Here is a 13140-nt window from a genome sequence, read left to right as displayed (position 1 = left end):
TGGGAGAAAGTCTATCTTAATGAATGGATGATCATGTGTGCTGCCTTCATCTCTGCCTATAGTCAATGTCAAACAAAACTGAGAGGATACCTGTGAGTATTCTCTGTAAACCAGAAAGCAAGAGGCTAAGGTCAGTTTGTATCCAGGGGAGCTTTTCCATTTTTTAGAGACAGATGGTCTCTTTTCTAAGCAGATAAACATTTTGCTAAAAATCCTGTCTACTCTGAACTAGTTTAGCAAATCCTTTTAAAATACTAGGTAAAAGATAAACATCAGCCCAATCCCCCAAATTATCACAAAGCCTAAAATTATGTACTTTAAGTAAATGAAACTTCATGGATACCCAAAGAATCATATTCCCTTCCCCACTCTTGAACAGGAAAAAGAATTGTCTTAGGGAGATCTGCAAGCATGTGGGAGCCCTGGTGTGGCACTGTGGGTTAATGCGCTGGATTACAAAGTCAGTTTGAACCACAAAGGTCTGTGGTTCAAGCTCACCAGCTGTTCCTCTGAAACTCTCTATAAAGGGTCACTATGGGTCAGAACCAACTTGATGGCACTTAACAACACAATGTAAGTGCAGAGCAGCAACATCAACACAAATTGGAAATGTACTTTCCAACCATGTTTAGGACATTTCCACTCTTCAGGTGGGACTTGAACATAGAAACAGGTTTAGTAAATCTGTGGAAAAAACAAGATTAGAGATTGCTGTTGTTGACGTGCCATTGAGTTGGTTCCGACTCATAGAGATCCTGTATAGGGTTTCTGAGGAGCAGCTGTGGTTTTGAACTGCCGACCGTTTGGTTCACAGTCCAGTGATGATCCTACAGCGCTATTCTTGGGATTCGTAACTTTCTTTATTTCAGTAAGAGAGGGATGCCCTGGGAGCACTTCTTCCCTCTGGGTTCCCTCTGCAATTCTCCAATGCATAGTGTATACCCCCTTGCAGCCTCATTGTTTTTTTTCCCTGTCAATTTGCTGCAATGTAGGGAGCCTGGGAAGGAGCTCTGGTAGCATAGTGGTTACGAATCATGCTGCGAACCTCAAGGCCAGCAGTTTGAAACTACCAGCTGTTCCATGGGAGAAAGATGAGGCTTTCTGCTCCTGTAAAGATTTACAGCCTTGGAATCCCTGTACAGAGTCTCTATGAGTCAGAACCAACTCCGTGGCACATCACAACAACAAGGAGCCCTGGTGGTGTGTTGGGTTAAATGTTGGGCTGCAGGAGAAAGATGAAGCAGTGTGCTTCTGTAAAGATTTACAGAGCATTTCTACTCTGCCCAAAAGGGTTGCTGTGAGTCAGAATCCATTTGGCAGCAATAGATTTTGTTTTGTTTTCTTTTGTTTTGAGTGAACTTTCAAATATATATGAGGTGATTGAAAATACCATGACTTGGGTCAGGTGCACCTTAGTCTGCAAAATGACATCTTTGCTTTCTAACACTTTAAAGAGGTCTTTGAACCTGGTCCCATCATCACTATGGTTCCTGCAAAGAAGGGTGGTGAGAAGAAGAAGGGTTGTTCTGCTATCAACAAAGTAGTGACCAGAGAGGACACCATCAACATTCAACAACAGCCAAGTGATGACTAGAGAGAACACCATCAACATTCAACAACAGCCAAGTGATGACTAGAGAGGACACCGTCAACATTCAACAACAGCAAAGTGGTGACCAGAGAGGACACTGTCAACATTCAACAACAGCGAAGTTATGACCAAAGAGGACACTGTCAACATTCACAAGCGCATCCATGGAGTAGGCTTCAAGAAGTGTGCCCCTCGAGCACTCAAGGAGATTCCGAAATTTGTCATGAAGGAGATGGGAACACCAGACGTGCACATTGGTACCAGGCTCAACAAAGCTGTCTGGGCCAAAACAATCAGGAACGTCCCATACCATATCCGGATGCGGTTGTCCAGAAAATGTAATGAGGATGAAGAGTCACCAAACAAGCTCTGTACACTGGTGACCTATGTGCCAGTCACCACTTTCAAAAACCTACAGACAGTCAGTGTAGATGAAAACTAACAGTTCATGATCAAATAAATTTATAAATCTGCCTTCATGGGGATAAAAAAAAAAAAGGTCTTTTGCAGCAGATTTACCCAAATGCAATGCATCGTTAGATTTCTTGACTGCTGCTTCCATGGATGGTGGTTGTAGATCCAAGTGAAATGAAATTCTCCACAATTTCAATATTGTCTCCATTAACCATGATGTTGCTTATTGGTCCAGCTGTGCAGTCCGTATCTTCATCAGTGATTAAATGTCAGCAAACAAGATTGTGTCGTTTACATATCGCAGGTTGGTAGTAAGTCTTCCTCCGATCCGGATGCCGTGTTCTTCTTCACATAGTGCAGCTACTGGAATTATTGTCCAGCACACAGATTGAACAAGCATGGTGAAACAATACAACCCTGGCACACCCCTTTCTTGATTTTAAACACATGACTACTTCTTAGTCTACATGCAGGCTCCCCATAAGCACAATTAAGTGGTCTACAGTTCCCATTCTTCTCAATGCCATCAATTATTGATGTTATTAAATGCCATCAATAGTTTGTTATAATTTACAGAATTGAACGTCTTTGTTTAGCCAAGAAAACACAGAAAGACATCATTCTAGCATTCTCTGCCTTCACCCAAGATCCATCTGATATCAGCAATGATATCCCTTATTCCAAGTCCTCTTCTAAATTCATCTTATTTCTGGCAGTTCCCTGCTGAAACATTTTTTAATTACTCTACACAAAATTTTACTTGTACATGATATTAATGGCATTTCCAATACTATCTGCGTTCTGTTGGATTGCCTTTCTTTGGAATGGGCACAGATATGGATCTCTTCCAGCTGGTTGGCCAGTTATTTAAATTCCTTGGCATAGAGGAGTGAGTACTTCCAAGGTTGCATCTGATTGCTGAAACATCTCAGTTGGTAGTCTGTCAATTCTTGGAGTCTTGTTTTCCAGCAATGCCTTCAATATAGCTAAGTCTTCTTGCTCCAGTACCTTTCAATCATCTCAGATGCGCGTGAAAGCTGGCCAATGAGTAAGGGAGACAGAAAAAGAACTAATACATTTGAATTATGTTGTTGGCAAAGAATATACCATTTCCTGCCAGAAGAATGAACAAATGTGTCTTGGAAGAAGTACAGTCAGAATGCTCCTTGGAAATGAGAATGGTAAAACTTTTCTGCACGTACTTTGGACACATAATCAGAGAGGAACTGTCCCTGGAGAAGGCTATTACGCTTGGTAAAGTGGAGGGTCAGTGAAAAAGAGGAAGACCCTCAACAAGATTGGCACAGTGGCTGCAGCAATGGGCTCTAACATAACAGTGTAGTGACGCTGGCAGACATGGGCAATGTTTTGTTCTTTTTCATATAAGATGGTCAGGAGTCAGAACAGACTCAAGGACACATAACAACAGCAGTGGTCAAATGGCTGGTGCAAAGTATTAATGTGCTCAGCTGTTAATGGAAAGTTTGGGGGCTCGAGTCCACTGTGAGCTGCCTGGGAAGAAATTCCCAGTGATGTACTTTTGAAAGCCCTGTGGAGTTCGGTTCTATTCTGATAGATACGGGATCACCATGAGTAGGAATCAACTCCATGACAACTAGTTTGTTTGCTTGTTTGTTATTGGGACAAAATGACTGTCTCATTCCGGCATTTAGCCCACAGGCTAGCACATAGTGATGATGATGGGGGTGTTGATGATGGTGATGGCAACTATCAAATATTAATCACTGTCTACCAGATGCTATTCTAAGGGCTGGTGTGGTGCTGTGGGTTAATGTGTCAGACTGCAAAGCTGTCTGAACTGCAAGGTCAGCTGTTCAAGCTCACCAGCTGCTCCTCAGAAACCCTATATAGGATTGCTATGAGTCGGAACCAACCAGACAACACTTAACAACAACAATCTAAGGGCATTACATTGTGAACTCAGTCGTTCCTCATAACATGCCTAGGGATGATGTTGAAAGCCCCATTGTATAAGCGAAATTGAGTAACATCCCAAGATTGCACAGCATAGCCGCACTGCTATTTTAACTGCATTGTTCTCTTCAGTTTTGATTTTTAATCACTACTTCTTACCACACTTTATTGCCACCCTGAAAATAGGGATAGAAGGATTTCAGCCAAGTTACTTTATTAAATTTTATTGGATATTTACTATTCAGTCAGTACCCCAGAAGGTAAGATCAAAGATTAGGAGAGAAGGATTGAAAACAAAGACAGAAAACAAATTAGTAGAATGAAGAAATAGATACTTATTAGTCAAAAGATAATAATTAACAAGAGAGAAAGGGGGGGTGGATAAAAAGGAAACACTCAATCCCATTTAAAAGCATGTACCCAAATTAGTTAAGTAAGATAGTTTCAAAACACTTTTTATGAAATGTTGTGTTTAAGATATTATACAACTTTGTCTTTCCTTGTGTCTCTTTTGAAGAAAAACTCCTAGGGTGCCAGAATTATGCCTCTGGGCTTATTTTGCATAGCAAGGACCAAGTGGTAGAAACATATGTGAAGTAATCATGAAGACGAGTGTGTATTCTCAAGGTCAGTCCATCAAATATTTGGTTAGGAGAATCTCTGCGGAGCTGGCGGAGCAATGTCCACCTAAAGTCACCGGTGTGCCTAGCCGTGAAATGCCCACACGCTGTGAGGACCACATTCTTGGCATACAGCCGTCCAATTGCACCAAGAGGACCTGTCAGTCCTCAAGAATGTCAGAAAACAGCTTCCAAATGAGTCTGGTTTCTCTTTTCTTTTCCAATTGTATCACATATGCTTTATCATTTCAAGAGTGGAGGAAGAGAACCACAGGCTAGCACAGTGTTGGATTTTCCTGTGTAACACTGACATCTAGAGGGTCTCTGAACTAGAGTTCTCCGATAAACAAAGATTGTAGTTTTTTTTTTCTGTTCCCCCACAGTATAAACTTCAAAATGAAGCACGTTTATTCTGTATCCCCAAGTTTTTGTGCATAGTAGTTGCTAGAACAGGAAGCAGTTTGGATAAATCCAAGAATGAAGCATCTTTTCTGTTGACCAGAGTTTCCAAAACCAATGTTGTCAGGTACAGTGCTTCTGGAAGGAACCCCCAACATTGTTCTTCACTAATAGCACAGAAAACAAGCAACAGTTTATATCCCTCAATTGAATTCCGGTTTCTACTCAACTAATAACCTGGTAAAGGTTGGCGGTTCAAGCCTACCCATGGACCCATGGAAGAAAGGTGTGGTGATCCACCAAAAGAAACTGATGGAGTAGTTCTACATTGTAGCGTACCTGGTTGCCATGAGTCAGGGTTGCAGATTTTGTTTTATAATTAGTTAACTACTATTTACAAAATGAAATACGCTTATATTGGTATAAGTTTATAAATAAATATACTGAAAGTGTGTTTACTGATACTGTTTTTGTTGATAAATGCCATTATTGAAGGGTTTCCGAGGCACTCCTGGTGTGGCACTGTAGGATAAGCACTGGACTGTAAGCAAACCCATCAGCTGGGGCTCAGAAACCTAAACTGGGCCACTATGAGTGGAAACCGACTCAACAGCACTAAACAAGACTAACAAATCTTTGCAGGATCAGAAAGTTTCACCTTTCTCCTACTGTTTACTGATGCTGATGTTGTTAACTGTCTTCAAGTAGGTTCCGAATAATAGCACCCTGTATAAGGTTTCCAGTATAAAAAGCTGCCGGTGGGTTTGATTCACCACCTTGTGGTTCAAACTGACTTTGCGGTCCAGTACTTTATCCCACAGCCCCACACCAGGACACCAGTGTAAAATTAAAATAGCTTGGAGATCTTCTAGGTAACACTATTTCTCAGATTCTGATTTACTGAACTATGTGCTTTGGGTTAAGAATCATTCTAATTAGCAAGTTCAAAGGCAAGTACATAAGCCAACTTATGAGAACAATCAGTTCCTTTCTTAAAAACTCCTTTTTTTTTTTTTTTCCTTTCTAGAAAATATTGCTTTTAAGAACTCACTGTTCCTTGTTCAAATGCCACTGTAAGAAGTCTATAGTCCTGTCTGTGGTTTTAGTTTCTCTCATGGCCACCGAATCCAGACTTTAAGAAGAGGGCAGCATCAGTCCACAGAGTGTGCCTAGCTGTTGGACACAGGTTTAACCTTGCCCTGTATCACAAGTCTTTCTCCCTCTGTCACTAAAAGCCTTCTGTTTCTACTATAAGTGGTGGAATAGCATAAAACTCGTCCAGTTGGACAAGTTTATTCCCATTCAATAAAAGTTGATGGAAAAGATCAATCTTAGCATAGATATAACCTATGTATATATGGGGGATGTAACATATAGGGACCTACAAAACTGCAGTGACTTTCTGGGTTGCATGCTATTGGGGGGTGGTATGTTCCCCTACTGGAACGTGGGCCCTTCTCTTCAGCTTGACATTCCCAGCACAGGAGGGAATATGAGACGCCCCAAAGACTGGAAGGACAAATGTTCCAGTACAGGAAGGAAAAACAAGCGCCTTGGAAATGGAACTTCTGCTTAGAGATCATTCTCTAATCAGGCAGGGCTACCCTGCCATTATCTACCCAGGATCCTTCACCCCAAATCCTCCACTTCTCCTGAAAATGTTCATGCTGTTGTTGTTAGGTACTGTACAGTTGATTCATAGGGACCCTGTGCACAACAGAGCAAAACCCTGGCCAGCCCTGGGCCATCCTCATAATTGTTGTCATGCCTCAGCCCATTGCTGCCACCACTGGGCCAGTCCATCATCTCATTCAGGGTCTTCCTCTGTTTATGCTGACCCTTCACTTTACCAAGCATAACGTCCTTCTCCAGGGGCTGGTCCTGTCTGATCATCTGTCCAAATGAGAGATGGAGTCTTGGCCATCCCTGTTTCTAAAGTATCATTCTGGTAGAATAACCTAAAAAATAGAATAAGCTAGAAAAAAAAAATGCACTCAGTTGGTCAACTTTGCCTCATCTCCTTTTTCGTTGTCACTCATTAAAACTCTTGTCACGTATCCCAAATCTTTGCATCGATTAATTGAATGTCCACAACCCTATAGTTCGGAGTTCGTGTTAAAAAAAATAAAATAAAAAAATAAAAAATTCTTTTTTAACGTCATAAATGGATGGGACACAAAACCCCCAAACTAGAGCAAACTCACTATCTGCTGTGGGTGGGATCCATTCCAACTCATTGCACCCCTCATACGATAGAGTAGAGCTGCCCCATAAGATTCTCAAGACTGTAAATTTTTATGGAAGCGGACCGCCATATCTTCCACCCTTGGGGAAGCTGGTGGGTTCAAACTGCCAACCTTTTGGTTAGCAGCTGCGTCTCCTGTTGTTAGTTGCCACCAAGTTGGTCCTGCCTCACAATGGCTTGTGTGCAAAAAAATGAAGTGTGTCCAGTCCTGTGCTGTCTTCACGACTGCTGGTGTGTTCAAGTCTGTTTTGAGGGGTGCTCCGTTCCCAGTACTGTAACAAACACCATTCTGCTGTGATTCCTAGGGTTGTCGCTGGCTAAGTCTTCAAAAGGAGATTACCAGGCCATTCTTCCTAGTGTGTCTTAGTCTGGAACTCCACCAATACCTGTCCATCCTGGATGACCCTGCTGATTTTTGAATACTGGGAACATAGCTTCCAGTCTTGTAGCTACACACATTCCACCCCAGTCAGACAAACTGACATACAAATGATGGCACTATGTTCCTGAATGAAATATTTTTCATATTATTGCTTAAGAATACAATGATGAGCGCTCTTTAGTAACTTTAACCTCGTGCTTGGAAATGTAAACAAAATCATGGTGTTGTTAAGTGCCATCGAGTCAGTTCTGACCCATGTTGTTGTTGTTGTTGTGAGGTACGAACAATTGGTACCAACTCATAGCGACACTATGTACAAGAGGACCAAAATCTGCCTGGTGCTGGGACAATCTCACAATCATTGCTACGTCTGAGCCCATCGCTGCTGCCACTGTGACAGTCCATCTAGTTGGGGGTCTTCTTGTTTTTCTCGGACCCTCTACTTTACCAAACATGATGTCCTTATCCAGGGCTTAGTCCCTCCTGATAATATGTCTGAAGTATGAGAGACCAAGTCTGGCCATCCTGGCTTCCAAGGAGCATTCTGGCTGTACTTCTTCCAACACAGATTGGTTTGCTCTTCTGGTAGTCCATGGTAATTTTAATATTCTCCTCCACACCATAACTCAAATGCATCAATTCCTCTATGATCTTCTTTACTCACTTTCCAACTTTCATATGTATATGAGGTTATTGAAAACACCATGACATAGATCAGGCGTAATTTAGTCCTCAAACCGACATCTTTGCTCTTCAACACTTTAAAGAGGCCTTACCAATTGGTAATGGTTTTGTTAAACTATGATTAGGCTCTTAATAGAAGATAGAAAAAAATTAATTCTGCATGACTGCAAAGAGAAAGCTTTCCAGGAGAAATAATAAAACGACATTGCCTTAGTTGACCATACAAGGGAATTTTAGAAATCATTTGTAAAGTAAATGATTTTTTACTCTTCACCCTCAGTGTACATGAAGCGGGAGTGTGCATGAAGCGGGAGAACATCCTGAAGTCCTAGCAGACAGAGGAATTCTCACAAAGCAGGGACTGTTTGTGGTCTGTGGGGACCCGGCCAGCATAAAGCAGGACAGGATCTGGAAGGGAAACCATTACCCTTGACCTCAGAGCTCAGTAAGTGGATCCTCCCCAGGCTGTTGACGGCATGAGTGTGATCACACAGTCACCTGAGAAAATAACGCTGCCAGGCGAGAGCTAAAACCTTTGATGCAGCCACAGTGACACAAACAGTGTTTCATTCAGAAACCGCATAAATAGGACTCTTCAAGGACAGAGATCACGGAAGGAGCTGAAATTAGAGATGCTGATAAAGGAAAGTCTCATCGGACCAGCTGTCAAATGAAGATGCAGGGATAATTTTGGTCCTATTCAATTATAATATGCAGGAAGTAGTACGATTAAAAAACAGGCATGCTACCACATTTAACAGTCTCCTCTAGCAAGAAAAGTCTGAAGAAGGCATCGTTGTTTTGTGCATAGCAACTCTGTATAGGGTTTTTAAGGTGAACCACTGACCCTGCAGTTGAAACCAACTTTGCAGTCCAGTGCATTACCCTACAGCACCACACCAGGACTCTGAATATAACATTGTGTTGGTAAATTTTATCTTTTTAGCTGATTCTTTAGTGGAAACTGCTTTTTGTTGTGTGTGTGTATTGAAATATGCTTTCAAGTTAGTTTATTCCAATAGCCCCCTTGTAATATCAGCAATCACGAGACCCTGAGAAGGCAAGACCCAGAGTTGTCATGGACTTAAGGGTATAGTAGAGGAAAGTACCTCAGGATAAAGTCCTGGTGATCTATTTAAAAAGAAAACACTGTCTTTAAAGATCCTATGGACACACATCTACCCAAAACCACCAGAGATTAGGTTCATAACCAGAGCTAAAAATTATTTTTAAATTTTTTGTTTTCCTCTATTTTTATATCCAATGTGACTTTGTCAATTTTAAGGAAGCCAGAGCTCTGGTAGTGTCATGGTTATGAATCGAGCTGCGAGCCACAAGGTCAGCAGTTCAAAACTACCAGCTGTTCCGCGAGAGAAAGATGAGGCTTTTTGCACCCGTAAAGATTTACAGCCTCAGAAACCCTATGCAGGGTCGCTATGAGTCGGAACCAACTTCACGGCACATAACAACAACAACAGATAGAAATCACTCTGAACTATTTAAGATTTTCACCTAAATATTGGCTTATATTAACTGGCTCACATATTGCTTCTTCAATAATAGAAATTTCATCTTTCTTTCCCCTATTATACTCATGGATGAACTTAACTAAAACATCTTTAAAATGATTCATAATTTTCTGTTTCTTTTCCACTACTACTTGATCTGTAGTCCCTAAACAGAAAATGCTGTTCTTTAAACTCACTAAAAGTACTAAAATGACTTAACGTGGTCTGCGAGGCCCTGCTTGGCCTGTCCCCACTTCCTCTCCACCCATCGTTGTTGTTGTATTGTTGTTGTTAAGTGCCATCCAGTCGGTTCTGACTTATAGTGACCCTGTATAAGGTTTCTGAGGAGCAGCTGGTGGGCTTAAACGGCCCACCTCGTAGTTCGCAGTCTAGTGCTGATCCACAGCGCCACACCAGAAGTTCACTGTGGTTGTTGTTAAGTATCGTCGAGTTCCAACTCAAAGTGATGCTGTATAGGGTTTCCTAGGAGTGGCTGGTAAGTCTGAACCACTGACGTTGCGGTTCAAACCGACCTTGTAGTCCAGCGAATTAGCCTGCACACTACCCCAGGGCTCTTCCTCTCCAGACTAGACTTGCCCACATTCTCCTTTGTTCTAACACAACGTTCCACAGTCCTGACTCCAGGCACTTGGACCACTTTTAGGAAATAGTGGTATGTCGGTGTGTGTCCTATAATTCTGATCGAACAGACCTGCTGAGGGGCCTGGTTACGTTCTCTTAGCTACTGAAAAGTACCCGCTCCCTCTTACAGGATTGGAATGACGTAATAACACTCAAGACTGAGCTTCTCCCATCCCTGGCGCCTCCCACTCTTTGTCAAGCACCAGTGATTTTATCCGGCTTGGATTAGCCACAAAACCACGGCCTCTTCCTCATCACCCACACAGAGCTGTGTGGAGAAATTAGTTTAAAGTAGACCACTCTGGGACCACAAATCCTCCCCACAAAAAATTACCAATGGGGCATCCAGTGTTGCTGTTAAGAGCTGTCTAGTCAGTTCTGACTCATAGTGACCCTGTGTAGGGTTTCCAAGAAGAAGTTGGTGGGTTTGAACTGCTCACCTGGTGGTTCCCAATTCAGTGTTGATCCTACAGCACCACACCAGGAGTCCAGGATATCCAGTAGTTGGAAGTAAATGAAAAAACCAATGTTCACAAAGACATCTGATGGCTCTCAGCCTGAAACCTTCCTGACCTGCTTCTTAGCAAATCCAATAATGGAAAGTGACTACATTCCCATGAAAATGGACTCTGAGGCCTCCAGAGCTATGGACTGTGGGTTCGAGTCCCTACTGCGTTGCATGGGAATTAGTTTGGATGCCTAGTGTGGTGCTGGTAGGGTCAGCACTGGACTGCGAACCATAAGATCAGAGATTCAAACCCATCAGCTGCTCCTGGGAAGGAAACCCTGTACTGAGTTGCTATGAGTCAGAACTGACTCGATGACACTTAACAACAACAACAGTAAAATGAAGGTAAGTGGAAGAGGGGAGGACTTGGATCGCCATTGAGAAACACTGCCATCCTAGTTGCTGTCAAATCAGCTCGGACTCATGGAGACCTGACATGTCAGAACAGAACTGCGCTCCCTCAAGGTTTTCAGTGGCTGGTTTCTCAGAAGCAGACCTTCAGCCCAAGATATCTCCGGATTAGCAGCTGAGAGTGTTAATTAAACGATTTGCAAAACCCAGGGACTCCATACAAGGCACAGGATCGTATCTAACACTTTGCACAAAAATATGTCAAAGAACTGTAATCGTGGTATGTGTTTGGCCACTCTCTCGGGTTCTGTAACCAGAAAAGTACTTGAGTATTTGAAAATCTATGCCATGAAGTTGCAGAGATTTTGAAATGTAATTCTGTGTTTGGGTGTGCACATGTGGTATGGTAATGACCATTTCAAAAGCAGGTATAAATAGAATTCTAGCTCCTTTATGTTCATTTGATTAAAATGAATCTTACTTAGTAAAATTCCTCTTTTATGCTACACAAGACTAAGCCTTGGAATGTTTTTACATGAAGTTTACAGTGTTTTTTCATCACCTAATAAAACTCTTTGATTTCTTCCAACCACAGACAATTTTATAAGCATTCATTTCACATGGTGTTCCTGGTATGCTTTTTAATTTTTATTTTAGGATCTTTTATCACTCCATCTCCTGTCTCCTGGTCTAAGCATACACAGCAGGGCTGCAGTTCATGTCTCCCAGGCCAGCTCAGAGAGGCGGGTGGGCTGGCAGGGTCACGGAGCACAGAGGACATGTGTGGTCCCGTGGGTTTTAAGGGACCTTCTGAGAGCTGAGCTCTGATTTCTTCTCTGATCTTGGGGAAAACATTTAACCTCCTAGTAGTTTAACTTTTCACATCTTCCTCTGAACAGGAAATGCTGCAAGAACATTCAAAGTAAAGTGGCTTGAAAACGCTAGCTCTGGAGCACAATGAAAGTTGCACAGGTCTTTAAAAGTCTCTGAATTTGGAATCTGTAATACAAACTCTGAAGATACAAAGTCATCCGTTAATGACAGCCTAAACACTTAGTTGTCTAGTCCCAACTGCTCCAGGTGAGTCCTATAACATCAGCACCCCTGGGAGCCCGTTAGACCTGCAAAAAAGAAGACCCCCAACTAGATGGATTTACACCGTGACAGCAACAATGTACTCAAATACAACAATTGTAAGTATGGTCAGGACCAGGCTGTTTTGTTCTGTTGTAATGGAGAGGCAGAATGAGTCAGAACTTAACAACACTAACACATTAAACCAACAGCTATTTTAAAGCATAGGCAACAAGATTGGGGGGCAAGGAGGTTTAAGCAAATGAAAGTGGAGCAACTAGAACAGAAGAAACAAGAATATTGACACACGTGAAGAATGTCATTATGTCTAGAAACTGAAATGGTAGCAGGTTTTTTGTTTTGTTTTGTTTTGAAGGTTTTTATTGTGGATTGAGTGAAAGTTTATGGGCATTTCATCAGTTTTACATTCAACAAATCATATACCTTTTTTCATTACAATGATTATACTCCCCTCCATGTACCATCAGTTAACGGTATTTCTCTCTATCCACTTTAGCTTTTTTAAAAACAAACAAAAAAACTCACTCAGGCATATATAATAATTTACATCTCCAAAGGGCACATTCTGCAAGTCTGCTCCTGTCCACCAGCTCTTAGTCCCTCTCTTTTTATTCCATGAATCTAGAATCCTCAGCTGCTCCCCCTCTCCATGCCCCCATCTCTGCCTCCATCTCTGGAGCTGCTGCTTCTCTGGATAAGGTCCCGCATTCTGCTTGTGCGCTTCTCTCTTGATGGTCCTAGGGTCCTCTGTTTCTGGACTGTAAGA

The 13140-nt window shown here is 42.1% G+C and overlaps 1 protein-coding gene across 1 annotated transcript in view; it reads right to left on the bottom strand.

Moving 5' to 3' along the window:
* The window catches only part of MYLK4 (myosin light chain kinase family, member 4), a 96069-nt gene that overhangs the window by 23425 nt on the left and 59504 nt on the right, over window positions 1-13140 (bottom strand). The window lies entirely within an intron of this gene.

The sequence above is a fragment of the Chrysochloris asiatica genome, unplaced genomic scaffold, assembly GCF_000296735.1.
Source record: "Chrysochloris asiatica unplaced genomic scaffold, ChrAsi1.0 scaffold00144, whole genome shotgun sequence".
Classification (NCBI taxonomy): domain Eukaryota; kingdom Metazoa; phylum Chordata; class Mammalia; order Afrosoricida; family Chrysochloridae; genus Chrysochloris; species Chrysochloris asiatica.
This window is presented reverse-complemented; position numbering and strand designations above follow the sequence as displayed.